The following is a 21462-nucleotide window of genomic DNA, read 5'->3' on the forward strand; positions in this document are numbered from 1 at the left end:
TACTTATTCCCCCTAGCCGAGCGAATCACAGGGCCTACAAAGTCGATTTGTAAATCTGACCATGGCAGTGTCATTCCCCTCTTTTGGAGAGGCGCACGGTGCGTGAGGGATGATGGCTGAAATTGTGCACACACAAGACAACCCTTCAAATATTGGTTGAGGTCCTGGCCCATGTGTGGCCAGTATGCAACCTCTCTTAAGATTTCCAGTGTTGTGTGAAACCCCCTATGACCGGCGGTGGCCGCATCATGGGCGTGACTTAACATCAGGCTTCGGAATGAGGTAGGAACCACCCACTGATCGTGGCCAGCTTTGGATTTCCTTACCAACAAACCGTCTTGGATCCGGAACATTTTTGGACATTTCATCAACACTCTTAGGTCCTCTTTCCCATTGTAATCGGTATCCGTCAGGGGAAAGTTCTCAGGGTCCTCAAGGTGCTGGTAAAATTTACCAATTATTGGATCCCCCTTCTGAGCAGTAATCAAATCAGCATCAGGGGTCTCCTTACTCCATTGTGCAATTGAGAGGTCGTTGTGAGCATTTGTCTGGGACCTAGTGATGGCAGTGACCTGGATTTCCCCCAACAGGGACTCAATCTCAATTAGATCCCCTTGGATGGCTCCGGTTTTGGCCAGCTGATCAGCTAAGTGATTTCCAGTTTTGTCTGGTCCCTCTACTTTGGAATGACCCTTGATCTTTTTCCAATAGATGGTCATCCCATTCGATGAGACCAGATCATCAATGTTTTGGATCAACTTCCCATGTTTCAAGGGTTTGTTGTTAGCACATAACATGCCTCTGGTTTTCCAATTAACCAGGTGCTCCACGAACCCATTCCGTACATAATCCGAATCTGTGATTATGACCAGTTCGTGGAGTTGATGCTGGACAGCAGTGAGGATGGCCTGATGCACAGCCATCAATTCTGCCACCTGACTACTTCGGGGACCAATTTTGTATCCAGCTGAGGGTTCTGGGGACTCATTCACCCATGCATTCCCTACGCCGGCCACCAGTTCTTTCTCCCCGTTGTTGTCAACATGGTAAGAGCATCCATCCACATACACAGTGGGCATTCCCTCACACTTGTCTTCTTCAAAGACTTTGTGGGGGGAATTAAGGTATGCCTCCATGTTGTCCTTTATTTTTAGACTTTCGTCCTCGAGACAGTTTTCTCTGGCACAATCATGCAAGTCAGCCAGACCTTGCGCGAGGGGACTCTTCTTGTTTTGGCCATATCGGACCTCCACAGGAAAGCCTTGCATTGACAGAATCCAGGAAGTAATTCGGGAATTACTCACATTTCCGGCCCGGATTCTGTCACTTTGGAGATATTGCAGAGGCTGGTGTGGAGTCTCCACTATGATGTGTTCCCCCTGGATAAACGGGCGGTAATTCTTCAATGCCCACACCGTTGCCAGGAGTGCCTTCTCACAATCGTTGAATTTTTCCTCCACGGAGGATAAAGTTTTGCTCGCATAGGAGATTACTTTATTGACCTTGTCATGCTTTTGGTATAATACGGCCGTCAAGCACGTATTAGAGAACCCCGTCTCCAGGAAGAACTCCTTGTTTCTGACAGGGTAAGCTAGGCAGGGCGCTTGTGAGAGGCTTCTTTTGAGTTGTCTTACTGCCTCGGCTTGTTCTGGACCCCATTCCCACTTGACCCCCCCTTCAGGAGATGAATCAGGGGTCTGGTGATCTCTGCGTAGCCCTCAATGAACTTTCTGCTGTAATTAGTCAGTCCAAGGAGGCTCCTTAGTTCACGCAGAGTTGTGGGGTCTTTCAGTTTCTGAAGTGCTTCCACTTTCTTTTCCTGGGGACAGAGACCCTGAGGAGTAATCTCATGCCCCAAGAAATTAACACGGGTTCTACACCACTGTGCTTTCTGAAAGGAAAGTTTTGCTCCGGCGGCCCTCAACTGTGTCAGAACATAACGGATCTCCGCTATGTGTTCCTCCACAGATGAACTTTTGATGAGGACATCATCTACATAAGCCAGGTTACCCCTCGCACCCAAGTCGGGCATGGCCTTGTGTAGAAAAATGTTGAATTCATTGCCGGAGTTGAGGTATCCGAAGGGAGTCCGGGTCCAGGTGTACTGCTGGCCCCCAAAGGTAAACGCCAGCTTGTATTGGTCCTCCCTGCTGACAGGCACGGTCCAGTATCCATTGGTCAGGTCTATTGCAGTGAATACCTGTGACCCCTGGATCTGGGCTAGCCCTTGGTCAATGTAGGGCAGAGGCCATCGGGAAGTATGGACCCGTTTGTTGAGCTCCCTGAGGTCGGCACAGAGTCTCCACTGGCCATTTGGCTTCAATATTCCCAGCACCGGATTATTGAAGGTGCTGTGGACTGGACGGATTATTCCCCGGGACTCAAGGTTCTTAATTATTTCAGTAAGGGACTCCATTGATGCGAGAGGCAAGCGATATTGCTTCACAAACACAGGAGTCATGCCAGGGTCCGTGGGGATTGTTGTTGTGTGGATGTCAGTGCGACCACAGTCATATGAGTCTACCGCAAAGAGATCTTGGAAATCCAAGAAAACTTGTTTCAACTTTTGCTTTTGTTCCAGCGTCACACAGGCATCAGCTAGGTTGACTCTCTCTTCCACCATCTGCCTGAAGCCTGGAAAGACTTCTGGTTTGGCTATCTCCGCGGCCTCCTCCAGCTGGGTGGAGAAGTCCCTGGTCAGAGTGCTGATTTGGACCGGAGGCTTCAGGTGGGAAAGGCAGCCCTCATGGACTTGGAAAATCACCTCATCCCTCCTGAAGTCACACGTCACATCTTCCTTACCATAGGGGCAGGAAGTGTACACCAGGAAGTTCCCCCCATGCCGGGTGAAAATCCTGTCTGGTGTTGTATTGTCATCACTGTCACTGTCAAAACAGTCCTTAGGGATTGGTCCTAACAGTTCGTTACCTAAATCCATGGAAAAATGTCGGTCATCAACCGCCATTCCAATAATGGTGCCTGCGGCTAGAGTAATACTCTTTAAGTCGCTGTTATCCACCTCTATTGGAATGGTGTCATGTTCTAGGTTGACTAATGGAGTTGGGTTTACCCCCAACCCTTGCTGTTGGAGAAAAGCGTTTAGATGTATGTAAGCATCAGGGTTTTTCAACTCTTGTCCCCTTTTAACTTTCACTTCCAGGGAGAATTGTCGAGTCCTTTCTGGGATGGTGACTTCCTCTTTAACCTGAATTTCAACTGCATAAGGTAGCAATTGAGCTGACCTAAATGCTTTTTCTGGATCATCAAAGGTCATGGGATTATCCGCTAATCGGGACCAAGCTTTGAAGTTTATTAGGTCCAAACTAATGGCAAAGCGATTGAGAATGTCACTGCCTAAGTAAAAGGCGGCAGGGACGTCACGCACGACCCAACAATTGTGGACTATGCTCTTGTTGCCAATGGAGATTTTGAGCATACACCTGCTTGGCAGGAGATGTTTGGAATTGGGTGCTTCCAGGTCCATTTCCCATTTGTCTATCAGTTTGAAGGTGGGAATGGCTGGATCTTTTGGGAGTTGGCGGAACATGGCTTCGCTGATGAAGCTCTTACCGTTGTTCACGCACACTCGAGCGAGAACAGTCTCCTTCCCATCATTTAACTGAACAGGGATGAACAACTGCTCTCCAATTTGCTGAATATCAGCCAGGCTCTGAGCTGATTTCACATATTTCTGGACTATAGGAGTGGGAGTTTCTGAGTGTGGATTTGTAAAGAATTTCAGAGTGTTTCCTTCCAGCATGGAATACCACCTTAAACTGGGAGGAAGGTTGATTTTCAGAAACAGAGAGGACCCCCCATCACCAGTCTGTTGTCCTACTGCTATTACTGTCACGTCTGGAATTTGGTTGTTCTGGAAGTGAAATTCTACTTGGTCAGATTTTTGTTCAACCATGTGGCATGTGCCGTTTAAACTAACATGGTTGACACTCTGTTTTAATTTTATTGGTCGGCTAGTCTGGGTCCAGAGGACTTTGTTTACGCAATCTATTAGGGGTGACAACCTTCTCAGGAGGTCATTCCCTAGTAAACAAGGGGTGCCCTCTGGGGTCACAACTATGACCGGGTGTTTCAACTTGTGTCGCCCGATCTTAATGTCCAAGTCTGCCGTCCCCTCGACGGGAATTTCCTTCCCGTCAAAGTTCTGCAGTTGTCCAGGAAGAGAGGTGAGAGGAATTTGGTAATTCTCTCCCCTTCCTGCATTCAGTTCGTCAAAGGCCCTTCTGGACAGAAGGGTAGCTTGAGATCCAGTGTCCACCAGCGCTGAGATTGTACCCTGCCCCTGTACTTGTACCGGGGCATAATATCTTCCCTCCTTCTCCTCAAGGGGGCACAGATAATGTACATTTTTGGACAACTGGTGGGCTAACTTTCTGGTTTTGGACATCGCTAGCGAAGAGATTTGGGCAGAATCTTGTGGAGAGCCTTGGGAATCTGAAAGAAAATTTTTGCAACTGGAGATCAGAGCCATTGTGGGTTCCCCTGGCTCCGTTTCTGGGCCGCCCCCCCCTTTTTGGAGGCAGTCCCCAGGATGGGTTTGAACCAGGGGATTTTCTTGCTGTTGGTTCTGGGATGAGATGGTGGGCGGCGGTAGCTCAGTCTCCACATCTTCCCAGTCTGGATTTGCATCCCTAGGGACCCACTTTTCTTTGGGAGGAGTTCCCCCCTCTCTGAAGGAGAAGATCCTTTTCCCAGGATCCTCTGAGGATCCCTCTCCCTCAAATTGGAAGATCTGTACCTCCTCCTCAAACTGAGTCTGTTTGGGTCTTTTGTTTCTCCTACCCCCCCTCTGCTCCTTAGGAGGCAGACTTTCAGGGGCAAGAGATTTTGTTTCCGGTTCCTGGGTTTCCAGGGGCTGTTTACAAGTGAGGAAGGAAGCTTCCTCCAAGGCTTTACACCCCCCTTCCCCTTGTGCCTCCTCCCTGGGAACCAGTGAGTTATCGGGGTGCTGCCCCCGTCATTGTTCTGGAGCACCAGGTCCAGAGTTGGGTGCGTTCTGCGCCGGCATGCTGATCTGAGGGTTCTGCTGTGCCCTCAGTATATGACCCATATCCCGCGCCATGTTTTGAACCTGGCGCTCTAACTGGGAAACCCGCTCAGGCTGATACGGGGCCCTGTTTTCTCCCCTGGGCTGATCCCGGGAAGGGTAGCTGTCCCTCCTCTGGTAGTACCCCTGGTTGGGAAGATTTTGGTACCCCTCCACCCTTGGCCTCCCCTCTCCCGGATTAGGTTGTCTGGGCTCAGGGAATTGGGGAAAGAAGGATGGATGATTTTGGGGTTGGAAGTCGGGTGGATATCTGGGGAAAAAGTTCTGCCCAGGGTTTGGTAAATTTCTGCCCTCCGGTGGGAAGTTTGAAGGGAAGTTCCCTGGGTTAGGTGCTTGGCTGGATCCCCCCCCTTGGGCTGGAGGAGTCCACACATAACCCAGGATGGGTCTGTTACCTTTGTAGCGAGGACTTACATAGTCAGGAGAGCGAGGGACCCCATTTGTGGGGCTGCCTCCCTGGCTCCCTGTCTGTGACTGGCCCGAGGACCTTCTGGGCCTAGCATTATTAGGTGCAGGTAGGTTTTTAGGCCCCCCCATCTCCAAATCCAAAACGGGGGTGACCTTTACCTCTGCCACCTTGGCAGCAGCAGGGGTGCTGTTGGCTTTGGGGTTTTCTGGGCATTGCTTTTATTTTCTATGGGCTTCTGCACCTCATAGATCCGGGTAGCCTGTTCAATGACCCAGTCTAAAGATATTTTCTCATGAAAATCCCTCACGAGCTGGGTCATGATATATTTGGGCAAGGCATGGAAAAACGTATTTATAAACTCTCTACTATCTGTGCGCACCCTTCTTGTGGTCTGTGCAAAAGCACGCTTTAACTCCTGCACAAATTCTTGTGGGGCCTGATCCTCCCCACATTGCAAATTGTAGGCTGCCTTGCGAGCCTCTTGAGGATTTCTGTGAACAGAAAAATGTTTCAGGATGGCCGCCTTATAGGTGGACCATCTTAAATGATTTTGGTCCTCCAGCCCCGCAAAGAAACTGGAGTATTCCGGGGAGAAGGTCCACTTTACATATTGAATGCAGCTTTGGCTGTCCTTCAAATGGAAAGTCTCCATCATTTGTTCAAACAACTCTAAGTGCTCCCAAACAGAATACTTAGCGTTCTTATGGTAAGGCGTGATGACGCTCCTGATCGCCTTAATCTGCTTTAAGGGGTCCTTAAGCAAGGCCGTTTTTGCCTTATTGGCCTTTTTGGTTCGGGTAACCCTTGTCCATTCTTCCTCGGACTCAGAGGCACTGCTCCCAGAGGTTCCCGTCTGTTCTTCCAGGTTTTCCCGGATTCTGCGAGCCTGGGAATGGCTGGCAGAATGTGGGGACCTGGTCTCCTGTGTCCTGCGCAGTTCAGAGGAGTCTTCAGATTCCTCCTTGCTGCCAGGATTTGATGGGTACCCCCTCCACTGACCTAACTGGGCAGAGGTTTTCAGGATGCCCTTAATGGGCCTACTCTCCTGGGGTTCCCCACTGAACTGTACTGTACTTGGGTGCCCATACCCGGATGCCCACCCCTCCATTCCTGGATGGTACTGGCCTATGAGCCCCATGCTTCTGGCTGGATAGTAATCTGCCATCCCTGTGGCCCTGTGCTCATGTGCGCCAGGGGACATGGGGGTGGCAGAGTCCAGGGACTGAGAGGTATGAGGGCCTCTGGTACTAGGGCTTCTGAGGTTATGCTCCGGAGTTTCCATTTCCCAGCGAACCTCATCTCTATCCGCCCCTGCTCCCTGTTGCAATGCAAGAGCCTGCATTTGTGCCTTCAGTTCCTCAGTTAAGGCCTTACTCGACTCTATCAGTCTCTCCTGCATCGCTACCTGCTGTTGGAGCCTATCATTGTGCTGGCAGAGAGCTTCATTCTCTCTCTGTGTTTCCTGATTGGTCCTGGAGCACTGGGCCAGTCTTTGCTGCAGGAGGGTTACCTCCTGTGCTGTGTCCCTATTGGCCTGCTCCTTTCTTGCTAGAGCATCCTCCACCCTCCTGGTGTGCTCTAACAAGTTCTGGTGTTCTTTTTGGAGGTCACCCAGTCCCTGGTGGGCCAGGTGATTTTCTTCCATTTTTCTTTTTAAATGGCAGACTTCCTGGCCTAAGGCGTCTCTTTCCTGACTAAGAGCCTGCATTTGTGCCGCCAGGTCGTCCCTTTGCCTTTGGAAGGCACCAGCTTTCTGGCGCTCCTGATCAAACTCTGCCTGGGTATCTAGGTCTTTCAGAATCAGTTTATTGCTCTCCTCTTTCTCTCTGTCTAGTTGGATTTGCAGGGTGGCTACCTGCTCTGTGCATGCCCTGTTGAAATTGATCTGTTGCTCCAGCTTTTTCTGGTTTTGCAGTAAGGAGTCCAAACTGTCTTGGTGCTCCTTCTGCAGGGCCAGAAATCTGGTATCCTGGTCTGTCTTTTCCTGTTGTAGGATGCCCATATCCTCTTTTATTTTAATGATGTACTGCCTACTATCATCTTCTGACTTCTGGCTCCTCTGCAGCCTCTGCTCAGAAGAGTCCAGATCAGATTGGGCCTTCTGTAATGCCATCTGTTGCCTATTTGCCAGATTTTGGCTTTCAGCACATCTATCCTGCATGTCTCCCATATATAGGTACAGGTATGCTGCTATCCTGGCAATCTTATTGTGTTCCTCTTTGGCTTTAGGAGCCATATATAGTTCACTCAGGGCCACATGTAAGGGACCCTGATCTCTCCATATATCTGACCCTGTTTCCGTGACCTGTTGCATGATGGCCTGCAACCAGACTGTTTGGTCCTGGTGAGTCCACTCACCTCTCACAAATAACTTATGTAAGAAGTGCTCTCTGGCTATTTTCATGTCTACTAAGGCCGTCATTCTAGAGATTGGTCTCTGTCCTGACTTACAGAAGTTAGTATTTTATTTTTGCAGAACAGAACTTTTCTTGGAGTGTCCCTTTTGAGGAATGCTTCACAGCGTAATGCAGCGTGGTGATCCGACTGGATGTATGTATCCCGTCAGTTAGCACACTGTATTAAGCTGCACAAATGGTAAATCTAACCCAAACGTCTCGGCACGAGCCCCCAATTTGTAAGAGGATTCAATTCAGCACTACAGCTAAGTCTATGCCTAGTCTAGAATACAGAATGAAAACCCTTATTGATATATCTTTATGTCCAGTTCATGCGTTCTGGATGACTACCCCTGTATAACACCCCTCTCTTGGAATCCCCCTGACCCCACTGAGCCAAGAAGGAGTTCTGTTTTGCAAGTTTAAAAGGTTTATTTGATAATTGAAAATATATATATATCACACTTTATAATAAATTAATAATTGAATATCACACTTAATCTGATATGGTAAATATTAACAACGGAGAATCTGGCACTAGCACACTTCTTTATAATCAATAAGGAGTGGACATGGAATGGATAAGGTAGCACATTGGTAAATAGGTACAGAAGTATAATGTGGTAGAGAATGCTTTATGTAAGCTCAGGTGGATGCAATATTCACTGAATGCAGTACAGAAAATACTCAATATGATTTCAACCCAACAATGTAATCACTTTTCTCTGGCTATTCACTCCCCCCTCTTTATGCAATGCAAGGAAATGGGAGGAAACACACAGTTCTCAGAAATGCAATCAATGTAATTCAGTTCACCCCAGCAAGCTTAGACAACAGAAAACAGATAGGAGTTTTGAAATAGCAATGGATGAGAAATATGCTAAATTTGCTTTTAATTCCCTTTCAGAGGTTCAGGGTGAGTGGTATCTAGTTACTATTAGTCCAGGCTCACACTAGCAATGATGCAGGGATAGTTAGCAGGTTAAACGAATTTCTGGCAAATGGAAAGCAAGCAGCAGCAGTTTTTACATGTGAAGAAATTTACAAATCGCGGCAAAATTCGCGGATGCGTGTTCCGCGATTGCGGTAAAACTATAGGGGGTAGGAATGCGGTTCTAGGTTCCTAGGAAAGCCACGATTCTAAGCTATCAGAGGAAAGTTACTGCAAGTCTCTAGCCCAAACGGTCGCGGAGATATGAGCGATTTAATATAGGTCGTTTTTGGTTTTGCAAATTTTAAAAGCTCAAAATGACAAGTGACACATTTTTGCAGCTAGAATGACAGGTGACAGATTTGGATCTATCAGGCAGTTCTACTTAGGTTAAATAGATTGAATTGGATGAATTTAAACTAAGATATTGGTTCTACACAGTTCTGCTGGGTACTCACACTATATTCTTGAATTAAATGGGCCTCGTCACGGATCTGGTCAGGGTCTTAGACTGGGCTCTGGTCTCTCTCTGGGCACAGCACTGCTTTCTCTCTGGGTACAGCACTGCTTTCTCTCTCTGGTCTGGTCTCTAGTTTGGCTTTCTGGAGGTTGATGAATTTGAAGTCTGGATCTCAGGATGTTGTATGGTCCAGCAGAGTGCGTTGCAGCAAATGGAATTGAAGGTCTCTACCTAAGTTTCAGTGGTCCATTTATATGTTCTGCAAGTGGGCGTGTGTGTTTGGTCATAACTAAACTCGCCCCTCTCACTTGTCATTGGTCAAGCTTTCATTCGTCCCCTGATTGGCGAACTGAGTTGTGTCAGAGTGATGTCAGCCATTTATGATCTCTTGAAGAACCTCCCTTATCATCTGTGCACCCAAATCTATATATGATCAAAATACATACTTCAGAGTTACACAGTTGTTTGAAATTACATATACATGGTGTGGCTGAATTTAGCCATGTCTCTGTCCAAATCTGCTCTTTCTAGGAGCTTGCATTCAGAGATGGTACATAATTGACTTTTTAACTGATTTTTCAATTTCTGACATGGACCCAACTTTACATACATGTGCGCAGGGGGTATGGACATTAATTGATGAAGTTTCAGATTTTTAACATGCACACATTTAGAGTAATATCCACTTTTCCGCTGACACCCCCCTGAACATACCACCGGTTCTAAAAACCTCTTAAACTGTGGGCAGAAAAATCACAAGAATTATGGTATCATTTATAAAATTTTCACATGTCCGCACCATGAGTTATTAATCTTTTTCTAAACAATATTCTGGCTACAAAGGGGTGTGGTTTTCTCTCAGCACAAGGTAGAAATACTGGTTTATCCAGTTCTGCCAAGCCAGCTTGCTCTCACAGGCAGTGCCCCTCCCAGCTCCTGCCAAGAGGAAGCTACATTTTACGACTGCGGTAATAAAACCTTTGCCTGAGTGAAGAGGGCTTTGTTCAGAGCTCCTGTAGAACACAGGTAATTCAATTATCAGATAGATGGCATATCCTTAGTGTTGCCAGCAAAAGGCAGATAGCCTGTGAACACAGTTGTGACTCAAGTTTCACTCCTGATGGGGGTAGCTGTCAAGCAAAATCAAGTTCCTTAAGCCAGACCTTCAGCTAACTGGCAGGTTTTTTTGTTGCTTTTTAACTTAACTTGCAATTTTACACAAGCAGCTAGAATGCTGATTCTAAGTGCAAAACTATGACATTTCAACAGTTACAAAGGCATGTGACCCCAAACATAGGTCACTCATTTAATCTAAACATTTTCGATTTTAGTGTCTTTAATCCAGTGCAATTTAAACTGCTGCAATCCACAGCTCAGCCAGTCTTGTTATAAACCTTGTCTTATGATCTTCATTTCCCAGATTTTGTAGGCACACAAAACTCCATTCTGCCAAATGTCTGCTGGTGTTCAGTAAATATTTTGCACATATTGCAATGTTTGAAAATAGGCATTTTGACTTGCCTTCAGGGAAACACAGAGTGGTTTTAAAACGCCGGCTTTTGGATAGTGGTGAGTACTGGTACTGCACCCATTTTTGGGATTTAAGAAATGAATTCCCCACAATTCTAGGTTGCATTTGGCAATCAGCATTTCCATTCCCAATGGTTTCAGACTACTGTGCGGGTAGTCCAATGGTGGTTTTAAAGCGCTTTGAAGCTAACCGGCGCTACTGTTTTTCCTTTGGCAACCCATTTCCCTCATGGCAACCCGGCCTTTCATTCTCGCACTGGTGGGTGGCAAGTGAGGCAACCATTTTGGTGTGCGCACAAACTGCGCAGCTTTCCTGGATTTCCGCGCACATGTGGGTTTTCCGCCATCTTGAATTTTCTAAGCCCACAGCACCCAATGTTGTGGCATGATAGCTTAAACGTGGGTCAGGACACCCAACAGTATATCATGGCAGTGCCTTCAGCTTTACTTAATGGCGGGCAGGGCTGTCTCATGGATGTTCTGCTGGCTTCCCAACACTGCTTCCAGGCCTCAGAACCCCTGCAGCAACTTTGGACCTCAGAGTTTCCCACCTGGGTCCAGCCAAAGCCAGAGCACTTCCTGTTCACAGGACTCTTTGAGCCACCTCTCCTCCAACCAAAAAAGTAATGGGTGGAAGGTTTTTAAATATATCTGAACCACTGGCGTTGGTCTGGGCCACCTTCCACACCACTGTTTTTTAGCCCGTCTGCGCCATTGCAAAAGGAAACCAGCAAAGTGCCAATCAGTCTTGTCCTCTCACCACTGGTAGCTAGAGGTGGGAGAGCCAGAAGAAATTCATGGGTAGGGCCAAGCCAGGGCTGAGTCTGGAGGTTAGGCCTGGCTCTAGGAGTCCACCACGGACCAAGCCCGGGAAATGGCTGCACAAAAACGCTTTCTCCAAATCGCTGTACATACAGCATATTTGCATGTCGATAAATGTCTGTGGAAGTTTGTACCAATTCGTCTACCTCAGAAGGATGAAAGGCTGAGTTAGTCTTGCCTGGATGAGAACCTGCAACCTGCATATCAAAGGTAGATCACAGCAGCAAGCACTCAAACCACTGAGCTGTCTTACCAGCTATGGTATAGAATGAGGACACTCCCTGTTATTCTTTAGTATGCAGTTCATGAGTAAAGTGATTGTGACCTTAACTGTTAGTAGGTTTGCAGGACAGGTGTTTTGTCCCCTCCAATGCATTTTCATGGACACAGTTAATGAAGTCTTAGTGGCTGCAAAAAGTGGGATGTGGGGCAGCAATTCAGCTATTCAGATATGGAAGTCTAGTATAAATCATTGGTGCTGTAGCACTAGTTCTTTTAATTTTTACTGAGCATACTTTTAGTTCAAAGCATCAAGATGTGCCTCCTTGACGCTTTTTTATTCCCCTGAGCCAAATATAGAATTGGCTCAGGCCGGACATTCAAGCACTGCCAGTTTCCCGGGTCTCAGCGAAGCAGACACACACACAGCATCTGTGGCTCTGCAGGTCGTTAAGGTGCTCAGGTAGCAAACACATTTCTTTTATCAGTGGCAGGCTTAACCTTTCATATGCATGATGGAACGTTTCCAACTCAAAGAGCTCGCAAAGCACCAGTTACCATTCAAATCTGTGCTAGTGAAAGTGGCCAACACTAACTAACTAAATTAATTTTTATATAGCGCACACTCACCCCAATGGCCTCAAGGCACAAAGCACCCATTTAAAAATGTGTTTATATACATGACGTCTCCACTATCTTGATATGCAAAACAATAAAGTTGCTTTAAGTCACTAATAAAGGTTTTCATCAACATGAATAACCTTAGAAAAGAGGACATACTGTGGTCCGCGGCATCACAGCTGCGCAGTGCAGCCATAGTAAAAAAGCTGCACGGCAGAAGAGGTTAACAGCTGTTGGATGCAGGAAGAAAGGAGAGTGGTGGAGAAGGACGTGCTCTACCAGGCAGGGTAAGTTTGGGTCAGGGGGCCGAAATAAAGGCAGGCACAAGCTTGTTTTCCTTTTTTTTTATAGGAGTGGGCGAGCCCCCGGTGGGGCTTGTGACCGGCCCCTGCTTTGGGCAGACACTGACCCGAGAGGGGGGTCAGGCCCGAGCCCCGTCTGGATTTGCCCAGCTCAAACCTTAGCAGCCCAGCACGAATTGCTAGGCCAGGTCCCCTCCGCACGGAAACACAAGCAACCCCAGACATGTTTCTGCCTTGTTGGGCCTCCTCAGTGAGGAGCAGCTTGGTTCCCTATGGTGCAGCGAGCAAAGGACCCACGTCTGGGCATACTATCTCTCACATAGGGAGACAAACTACAACCAAAAAAAGTGATCAGCCTTTCATCAATTATCCTTTCTTCCACATCTCTACAGCTCTCGTCTTCCATGCCTCGTCATCTTCTCATAACTCTCCTTGCTCCCATACCCTGTTCCCACCACTAGTCTCATGGACCTCCAGGTCTTTGGCGCATTCCTATTACCTTAGATTCTCTGTCAAAGACCCCCAGTCACGTGCTCATGGGAGGAGAGGTTGCACCTCTGCAGGCTGCCATCTTGCATTTTATTGCCATTTCTCCCTGGAGCTGTTTGGTCCAAGGAGGAGAGGCTGCATTTCTGCTCCATTTTGAAAAGCCCCTTTTTGTTTTATTTTGTGACATTATGTGGAGGCACTGAGGAACACTTTGTATTATATATGCCCATTTCATTTGTTGTATCAGTTTCTCAAGAAATTGAAATTATTGGGTATAATTTCCTGGGGAAGATCAAAACGCCACCATTAGCTTTCACTGTGTTCAAATGAATCCACATTGACGCCCCCTTCATTTCATCTTCCCCACTGTAAGCCAAACCTGATATCTGTGCTGTGCTCATAATCTATGGCTCGGTGCTGGGCAATGCTGCATGGGCATCCCACAAGCGAGGCAGGGTAACTGCTGTTACCATCAGCAGCTGGGAGAGGGGCAGCTCCAACCCCACGCGCCTGTTCCTCTCCTTCCCCCCCAGTTTCGGAGACACGCAGTCTCGGCAGCACAAAAGCCACGGAAGGGTAAGGTGCGAACAGTCATCGCACCCTTCCTCCAAACAGCAAGGTGCTAAGCGCCATAAGGAAAACAACCATCAGGCAGGGCCCAGGTTCAAAGATCTGCCCCCACCAGGGGGTCAGACAGTCGGCTATCCGGCCGGGGGCTGCGACAACAGCAGCCCCCAACACATACACAACAAAGACCCAGGGCCTCCCTGGGTCCTATAAAAGAGAGCAGCATGCTCAGAGTAAACACAGTCTGTTTGAGGACCCTGAACGGGGTCCCAAGCAAACAGGAGGTTCACTGTTTACTCAGTGTCTTCCAAATCTGCTTGCTTCTTTAGCAAATCTTTGAAGTTCGCTGTACATCGCAGTGTCTTTTCCTTCCTGAACATTGTACTGTTCAAAGCAATTTATGCAGCTTTAACGAAGGAAGAAGCAGCAACCGAACGGCCAGTGCAGACGTGGTCAACATCAACATTCTCGGCATAGAACGAAAAGCGAGAGGCGAGCGTGTCCAAAACAAAACAAACAAAGACGCGTGCTGCGGAATTATCGACAAAACCAGTGCGAACGAAAGAGAAGCGGCACTCGAACAGCACGGCGCGGACGGCTTCCGATTCAACATTTTACAGCAGGCATAGAAAAACATGGGGCCCAAACGGAAAACACGGGCACCCCCAACATCGGCACAGAAGCCCAAATCACCACAACTGCTAGCAGCCATTGAAGCGGCAGAGCACTACGGATGGGCATGGGTCAGAGAAAACATGTACGGGCTACCCAGGGAAGGAATTACCAGCCCACCCAGCCACAACAAGATTTCTGCACCATTAAAAAGGAGAAAAATATCCAAAGACGCCAGAAAAGGTACCATAAAATTGTCAAAACTATGCGAGAATGTAGCGGAAATACAGCAACTAATGGTAGAAATAAGGGGGAAATAGACCCCGCCCACAAGGGAACCTGGGGCCGAAACCCCCCATCACAATAGAACCTACTATAACGGTTGTCAACCCACCCCTAACACTACCGATAGCAATCCCTTCACAACAAGTACAGCAGTTGCCAATAGCGCCCACAGCTATAAATACAACAGCCTCCACAACTCCAGCAACTGATCCAACAGGTGCCCTAAAAGCATGGACAACGCCAGGCACAGACAACACGGGCGCGACAGGGACAACCAGCAGCAATACAACTGACATTGTAACAATCTGTAATGCGCAATTAGAACAAAAAATGAAATCTTTCCAAACAGAGATATTAAATAGATACAAAAGATGCCTGGCATGGAACATTGATACCACAATCAAATAAGCCATATGGGCCAAAGAATTTATAGAAATCTTTTCCTTAATAGAAGCACAGCGCAAAGGGAAAGACGCTTTTGGAGACCCCAAAAAAATAGAAGAAAAAGCTATTGCCAGAAACACCCAGGTCGAACAAAACTGGGATAACTGGTTACAGGCCTTTGCCATCTTAGCAACAATATATGAAGAAAAATTCCCCATGGATGGTAGGAAGATCTGGGCAAAATAAGGGAAGTAAAAGTAACGCAGAGGGGGAAGACATGGCTTGCATATGACATCAGTTTTAGGAGGAGCATGTCAGAAAGGCTGGCCATTGAGTGGGATGAAGTCCAGAACGACTTATACACCCTCAACGCCGAACCTCCCCAGGAAGAAGATACCACGCAATCTTCTTCCAAAAATAGCAAAAATTCACAAGTAAGCAAATCCCATGACAATGATAAATCCAAAAAAGGGGAGCAGCCCTTTCAGAGGAACCAGCCTTGGGCGGCTAAAAATAATACCCACAGACAGAACAAACAGCAGGATGTTAAATCAAACATCTCATGCAGAAAATTTGGGAAAAACAAGTGTACATGGGGCAAAGAATGCTGGTACAAGCACGCCTGCACAAACTGCAACGGCGACCACGCAGCAAGCAACTGCACCAAACTCCCAGCCAAGAAAGAATGATATCACAGTTTTTGAACCAGGACGAACGCCCATCAACCCGGGCAAGTTTAGGGACGCCCTAAACAGCTACCCAGACAAGGAAACCAGCAGGTTAATATCGCAGGGTTTCACCAAAGGGTTTTTCATCCCATTTAAGGGCACCGGGTCACAATACATCCCGATGAACCTAAAGTGAGCCAGGGACAACCCCCAGATAGTGGAAACCAAAATCAAGAAAGAACTGCAACTGGGCAGGGTAGCAGGTCCCTGGGATGCCATGCCCCTAAAGGACTTTTTAATATCTCCACTAGGCCTGGTCCCCAAAAAAGAACCCGGGAAAATGAGACTAATCCACCACCTATCCTACCCTAAAAGCCAGTCTTTAAACGACGGAATCCCACACATGGAATCTGCTGTATCTTACACGCATTTCCAAGAGGCGGTAAGGCTCATACAAGAGTGCGGCAGAAACGCCTTGATGGACAAGCTGGAAATCGAATCTGCTTTCTGACTGCTGCCAGTCCACCCAGAGTCACAGCAGTGGCTAGGTTTCACGTTTAACAACACATTCTACGTAGATAGATGCCTCCCCATGGGGTGCGCAGTATCCTGTGCACTATTCGAACAATTCAGTTCCTTTTTTCAATGGGCTTTCCTAAAGCAGAGACCGGGGACAAAAGTAGTACATTACCTAGACGATTTCATGGTCATAGGGCCACCAAACTCTAAAGAATGCGGCCGAGCTTTAGCAAAACTGGAGCACATGGCCGCTCAGTGGGGAATTCCCCTAGCGAGGGAAAAAACCACAAAACCAGACACAAACATAATTTTCCTGGGCATCGAAATAGACTCAGTAAAGGGGCTCTGCAGAATCCCCAAAACAAAAATATCAGAACTCCTGGCTAAAATACAAAACCTGATAATGAGAGAAAAGGGGACTGTAAAGGAAATATAATCCTTAGCAGGCAGCCTCAATTTCGCATCCAAAATAATACCTCAAGGAAGGATATTTGCCAGAAGCCTAGAGTTCAAAATCAAATCACTCACCAAACCACACTTGCATATCCGGCTAGGCAGAGAGGTGAAACAGGACCTGGAAACATGGGGAAAATTTCTCAGAGATTTCAACGGGTCTTTACTTGGGCGAACGCCTTTAAATACCCGGTCAAACAGGGTCCTATACACTGACGCAGCTGGGAGCAAGGGGTTTGGAGCCATACTAGACTCCGAATGGGTGGCAGGACACTGGCCTAATTCATGGCAAACAGCAGGGTGGACAAAAAACATCACCCTATTAGAAATATTCCCCATCTGGGGAACACATCTGGGGCAAGCGACTAGCGAACACGGAACTTTTTATCTGGTGTGACAACATGTCTGTAGTGGGCTCCATAAACAAAAGGTCTACGAAATGCCCTTTAGTATTAAAAGTTCTACGAGCCATTACAACAGTCACACTACAAGGAAACGTTGTACTCAAAGCGAAGCACATTGCAGGAACAGATAATAACATTGCTGATGCCTTATCTCGTTTCCAGTGGACAGGATTCCGAGAGCTAGCGCTGCACGCCCAAGAACAGATGACGCCAATACCAGCAGAATGCTGGGCAATAATGGGAAGACAAGAATAACGGCATCAACGCCAGCACCAGAGAGTGCAGGCCGGGATGACCAATACAAAGCAGGCACCTCTAAAACGGGTGCCAACAACACATTGGCATCAACGCCAGCACCGGAGAGTGCAGGCCGGGATGACCAATACAAAGCAGGCACCTCTAAAAGGGGTGCCAGCAATACATTGGCATCAACGCCAGCGCCAGAGAGCCCAGGCCGGGATGCCCAACAAGAATCAGGCACATCAACAACGGGTGCCAACAACCTCACAGGCTTCCTAACGGAGATGGCAGAGAGGGCAGTGGCAAGCACCACTGCAACACAGTACAGTAAGTGTTTGCAAACAGTATTTAAAGCCACAGGTGTAAACCATGTAGAACTAATAACGATTAAAGATATAGAAGTATTTTTAAAAAATTGGCTCGAGAACAAGGTTTCAAAAGGGATTGGGCTAAAAGACACCTGGTGGCAATTTCATACTTTACAAAAATACAGGGTGATTCAGACCCCACCCAGAACGCCCTCATCTCTTATGCAATGAAGGGATGGGGCAGATTAGAGGGTCCGCAAGTGGACACCCGCCGTCCCCTTGATTTCAGCAAACTGGTACAGATAGCAAGCCATTTGGGAGTCATATGCTGGCACCCATACGAGATAATGTTATTTAAAACAGCCTTTTTCCTAGTCTACTTCGGGGCATTCCGGGTAGGACAACTCATCGCTTCCAGCACCAAGGACACAAACGGCCTGGGCATCATGGAAATCAGGGTGAGGCAAGAAAGTGTTAATATAGAAATGCAACAGTCGAAAACAGGTGCAAAAAGAACCATCAATATTTGTTGCATCGATGAAGCAACAAACTGCCCGGTGTGCATCACCAACCTCTATTACACACAATGACCCAAAGTGGGGGGGAGTTTTTTAATCCACAAGGATGCATCGGCCCTAAGCCGCTACCAATTTAAAGGAGTGCTGATGAAAGGAATCAGCAGAGCAGGGTGGGATCCCAAACATTTCGGCACTCATTCCTTCAGGATAGGTGCCGCCACTGCAGCATGGCAAGGAGGTTTAGCACCGCAACTACTAAAAAACATAGGGGGATGGAAGTCCGACTGTTATATAAAAGATATATCAGACCGCAATCGATATAGCCATCCACCCTTATAATTTTCTTGCTTTTCCCTCCCTCCCACCTCCACAGAAACAACAGGCGAATTGAGGACCACACTCCGATCAGCATGGATAGTTGACCACTCATTCGTTTTCAGGACAGGCAGATGGGCAGAAGAGACTAAAGAAGGGCCACTTTTCAGAAACACCATTACTTCATGGTGGGGATACAGAGGCCTACGTTGGGCGGACATCCACGAAACATTAGCGGAACTGGTGGCATACAGGGACCCACCAGAATTCCTGATCATCCATCTAGGGGGCAACAACCTAGTCAACACAGCTAGACGCATCCTATGCGAAGAAATTTGCTCCTCCCTAGCAGGCATTTCACACAACTGGAGGGGTATCGAAATATACTTCTCAGCCATCTTACCAAGAAAGAAATGGCTAGGGGCCAACTGCTACAAATCTATTGACATATCCTAAGAAAACTGAACAGGACTTTAGAGAGATTCTGTATGACAAGAGGACTGGGTTTCATAAAACACCCAGCCATTACACTAGGCAACCCAGACCTCTTTCTCCACGACGGCACCCACCTGTCTAGTCAGGGCATGGAGCATTTCTTTCGGGAAATCAATACAACACTTGCTCACAGGGGCTGTCTCTAGGCCATACTTTTGGGGGAACACGGTCAGCCGGCAACCTGCCCGTGTGTGGCGGCACGGGTCCGATGGGGTAACCTCAGGACCCGGTGCCCAAAAGTATGATACCATCATGATATGTGATATTGTTATTGTCATAACCCATACCTGTACAATAAAATCCTACGGCCTTTTATTGCCAACACTTGAAACAAGTTGTGAGCCTATCATTATGGGTGAGGGTTTGGGGTTCGGCCATTACTAATGCATGCATATGGGTTCAGCAGTTATGTCTATTCAAAGCACAGTTTACTGTCTTGCCAAATAATATTCCTGCTGCCTGCCAGGAACTTTGGAGACTTGGGTGATGAATGCAAACCTAAAGCCTGTGTAACTGAAGAATTGTTATCTTCAATCCATTTATCCCTGTTGTGTTGCAGGACACGGGGCTCACGTTAGACTCTGGGGTATTATTAGGAGGGGGGGGGGCGAATCGATACGCCTTCATAATCACACTGCAGCGGTATCTGGGGCGGCGCGCCTGGGCGCCCCCAGACCCTTTATCATAAGATGACAAAGCCAGATGGTCATAACATTGCCGGAGGAGAAAGCAGAACCAGCTGCTGCGTGTGCTGTTTAGAGGCTCTGTGCTATGAATGCAGAGTTATGTCAGTTGCACTTCTGTGGAATAACAGGGACCTTTCATTAAAAACAAGAACATCGAAAGGACAACTTCAGTTGGTAGGGTGGATCTTTGGGGTCACTCAGTGAGTGAGTCGACAGTGGAAGTGGACACTACAAACAACCTGGTGCACACATTTCGGGGCATTTTAATACAAATGTAAATTGCATGGGGGTGGGGGTCACCGGCATTAGCACTTACTGCTGTTGGGCCCCCGCATGCAACTTTACTTATTTAAAGGTATTTTACATATGCATGTCTGATGTAGCTGCCCGTAACATGAGGAGAGGCTTTACTAGCATGTATATTCTGCATATTCTTGTATCAAGCACTTAATGTAAGTAGCGCCTAGATGCCTCGGGGTTTTTTGTGCTGTAAATAAATGCCAAAATAAACAAATGAATAAAGGTGAAGTGGAAAACCTAAGAACAAAACAAGGCGAAATCAATCACGTATGTCTTTCTTTCCTCCATTTTTCCCGCACCACCCATTTCAGAGTGACCCCCTGATGTTACTGCTATTGACGTCAACAGGCTGTATTGTGTGCAATGGGAAAACAGTAACTGGCGGTAGGGCCTGCTTCTGCATGCAGCCTGATTGCTCTCCCATCTGTCTGTTTTGGGTGGCCAGAGGTTTGCTAAGGCCCTTGGCTTTGTGGATGAGTGACGATTCTCCCAAGATTGACAATTATGGATGTGAAAAAAATCACTTTTATGCTTATAAATTGCTCTTCGAATCAGGTTCAGATTTCAGCATAGCCAAGGTGGATGCATTTTAAAATGCACTCAGAACATTGGGCCTCATCACTAGTTTATTGGTATCTCAGCGGTAAATCTCCTAAAATACCACCAAACAAAATTACTGTTATCACCACTTGGTCTATTGGAATTACCCACGTATTACAAGTGGTGGTAGACGCTGTTAGAGCCCAGTAATTGGAGTCTGTAGGACTCCATGCTATTTTGGAAGAATTACCACTGGCGGTAATTCCACTGATTTTTCTTTTTTTTGCAGAAAGGTGGTGGATTTACCGCCAGCCCTTAGGTGGAGGGGAATCCTCCTCCTCTCCACCAAACTCGTAGTTGGCTGGTGCGGTAATGCAGATATAATGGAATTACTGCTGCATTACTGCCAATTTTTACCACACCACCCAACCTTTAATTGTTGAGCATTTCAAATGAATACGTAGTGTAACTTAGTAAGAAGCAAAGCGCAATCTAAACCAGTCTTGTCCAACATACAGCCCAGGGACCACAATGCGACCCACCAAGTTGTTTTCTCTGGCCCACAAGCAATGTAATACAGAAAATAAACATGGCAAAGAGAGCCATGACTGCTTTCTATAGTTCCCACCCTCATCACTGCGCTATCCCCACAAAAACGTCTAATGACTGGTGAAGGCACAAGGGGTGGGAGTCCTTCTACACTTCCATGCCATGTTGGCCACTGGCTTTCAACCGCATTTGCCGCTTCAGAGAGGCATATTCCTTTGGTCTGCCCTGCAATCGTGTGATTGGCCTTTGTTTGCTACTTCTTCTCAATCCGCAGGGGCCGTCTCTAAGGCCTGCTTTTAAGGCCACTCGTCCATGTCGGGCCCGTTCCAGCCGTGGCCAGCACGAAGGTCACCCCCGTCCAGAGGCGTAGCCAGG

This window comes from Ambystoma mexicanum, chromosome 11 (assembly GCF_040938575.1).
Source record: "Ambystoma mexicanum isolate Mex_15411 chromosome 11, UKY_AmexF1_1, whole genome shotgun sequence".
Classification (NCBI taxonomy): Eukaryota; Metazoa; Chordata; class Amphibia; order Caudata; family Ambystomatidae; genus Ambystoma; species Ambystoma mexicanum.